The sequence below is a fragment of the Rhinopithecus bieti genome, unplaced genomic scaffold (genome assembly GCF_001698545.2).
Source record: "Rhinopithecus bieti isolate Rb0 unplaced genomic scaffold, ASM169854v2 scaffold_2314, whole genome shotgun sequence".
Classification (NCBI taxonomy): Eukaryota; Metazoa; Chordata; class Mammalia; order Primates; family Cercopithecidae; genus Rhinopithecus; species Rhinopithecus bieti.
In genome coordinates, this window is record NW_016803781.1 from 1,500,924 (window position 1) to 1,503,462 (window position 2,539).

Genomic DNA, 2,539 nt, shown 5'->3' on the forward strand with positions numbered 1-2,539 from the left:
AGGGACTGGGTTCAGGGTACCAGGCTCTAGTAGGGGCACCCACTGGGCCTGAAGAGCACAGATGGGGCTGGGGAAAAAGTGATCTGTGCTTTTGATCTGTTTTGCATCCGAGTCTACAACACATAAGTGGCAGAGAGCTTGGAGGATGAGGAGGTAGGAAATAGGGTGGACACTAATATTAATCAAGTATCTCCTGAAACACACACAAAACCCTCCAAGGCGGGGATTCTTGTGCCCGCTTTATAGAGGAGAAAACGGAGACTTGCAGAAGGTAGGCAAGCTCTTTCTGAATGTATAACCTTGCTTTGTCCTTCCTGTCCCTTAAAAAGAGGAGAGTTAAGGTGGCTGGAAAGATGTCCTGAGCATCATCAGAAAACTAAGCATAAAATAAGGTAGGAAAATGAGGCCCAGGGGAAGGACTGTGGACTCAGAGATCAAACTCCTCTTTTAAATTCCTGCCATACGATTCTATCCAGTTGCTAATAGTGAACCGTACGTTGGTTCCAGGCATCCTGGAAGACAATGCAAAGAGGGAATACAATGAGTTTCACAAGTGGGCAGTGTCTGCAAAGAAGAAACAAACCAGATACACAGTGACAGAGCTATGGCTGGTACTGAAAACAGAGAAGGAGGTGTAGCTCCACCCCAATCTCAATCCCAGATACCTAAACTTCTAGGAACTAGCTTTTGGTTCCCTTTCCACCATCCCTCTACCCCACCACCGGCGAGAGGGCCGGGGGCGGGGCAGGCGCACAGTCTGACCCCACCATGGAGGGTGTGTTTTTATATCTTACCACCAGGTGTCAGTGCGGGGCAGGTCTCAGCAGGAGGTTTCTAGGAAGGACTGAGGTTTCTTGCGAACCTCAGTGAGTGAGGGCAGAGCCTTAGGTTGAACCTCAACAAAGAAATTGATCTCCCGGTTGGAGGAAGATGGCTGCCGCCCGGGGATTCTCCCTAACGGCCGCGACGCAGAGAGCGCTCACTCCCTGGCCGAGGGGCAGGCTCCTCGCGGCCTCCCTGGGACTCCGGGCGCATCCTCCAGCCCCGAAGCTGGAGAAGGGCAGGTCAGCCTCACGGACAGCTGCGCCCAGAGGCTTCTGGAAATCACCAAAGGGTCAGAATTCCTCAGGCTGCAGGTGGAGGGAGTTGGATGCGCCAGATTCCAATGCAGATGTTCACTGGATACAGTTATCAACCCCGATGACAGGGTATTTGAACAGGGTGGGGCAAGAGTGACGGTTGACTCTGATAGCTTAGCCTTCGTGAAAGGGGCCCAGGTGGACTTCAGCCAAGAACTGATCGGAAGCTCATTTCAAGTGTTGAACAATTCTCAAGCACAGCAAGGCTGCTCCTGTGGGTCATCCTTCTCTGTCTAAATTTGATGCGATGACGGGTGACTCTGACTCTGAGATTGTCACCAGTTGTACCAATTTGAGGAACCTGGAGTTAGTAGAATTCTAGAAGTTTCCTTCTAATCATGTCCCTCTCAATTTTATTTCCCACCGTCCAGGAGTATTGTGTTATGTCACTATTATTTTCACAACGTGAAGGTTTTATGCTTGGCTTAATTTTTCCCTCCAACTCCCCTCGGTGCTAAGGCTGAGCCTCCAGATGCTGTTACCTCAGATTTAATCACTGATTGAAACTCCATATACTCTGTAGAGCCTCCATGACTCTAAAATTTGGAATTAACTTCTCTGGCCTTAAGAGCTGCTTGTATATATGTGGATAGCTATGTAAAAAAGCTTCATTTAAAAAAAGAAAGAAAAGAAATTGATCTCCTGCTCTGCCAGAATGAAGAGCCCTGGACAGAGAATCAGGAGCCCAGAATTCAAATCCCAGCTCCGCTTCCAGGGCTCTGTGCAAACCAGAGCACATCAAGTTGCCTTTTTCAGTGTTGGTCTTTTCATCTGAGGAAGGGGGAAATTTATGGAGGGAGTGGGACACCGAGACACAGTGATGGAAAACAATCATGGCCAATGAAGCCTGGGACAGGTAGAAGTGGAGACAGAAAGAATTTCCAAACTAGAGGGGAGAAAAAAAAAGTGGGAGTAAAGGGCCCACTTCCAAGAAATAAAATCTCACCAAGGTCCCTGTTTAGGGACGGGAAGAGAAAGTGGTAAGTTCTGTTTTGTGTCTTCTGGTTGGTTTGAGGGAGTAAACTAGTCAGGACTTTTTCATGTGGAAATGACGGAAACTCATCTTAAAATGTCTTAGTAGGGGCCGGGCGCGGTGGCTCACACCTGTAATCTCAGCACTTTGGGAGGCCAAGGCAGGCGGATCACAAGGTCAGGAGATTGAGACCAGCCTGGCTAACACAGTGAAATCCCATCTCTACTAAAAAATACAAAGAAATTAGCTGGGAACAGTGGCGGGCGCCTGTAGTCCCAGCTACTCGGGGGCTGAGGCAGGAGAATGGCGTGAACCCGGGAGGCGGAGTTTACAGTGAGCCAAGATCACGCCACCACACTCCAGCCTAGGCGACAGAGTGAGACTCAATCTCAAAAAAAAAAAAAAAAAAAAAAAAAAATCTTTCTTA

At 48.8% G+C, this 2,539-nt stretch overlaps 1 pseudogene; it reads left to right on the forward strand.

Annotated features, from left to right (window-relative positions):
• The first annotated feature begins 800 nt into the window (after nt 1-800).
• On the forward strand, nt 801-1,376 carry LOC108515825 (iron-sulfur cluster assembly 2 homolog, mitochondrial pseudogene; annotated as a pseudogene).
• The last annotated feature ends 1,163 nt before the right edge of the window (nt 1,377-2,539 follow it).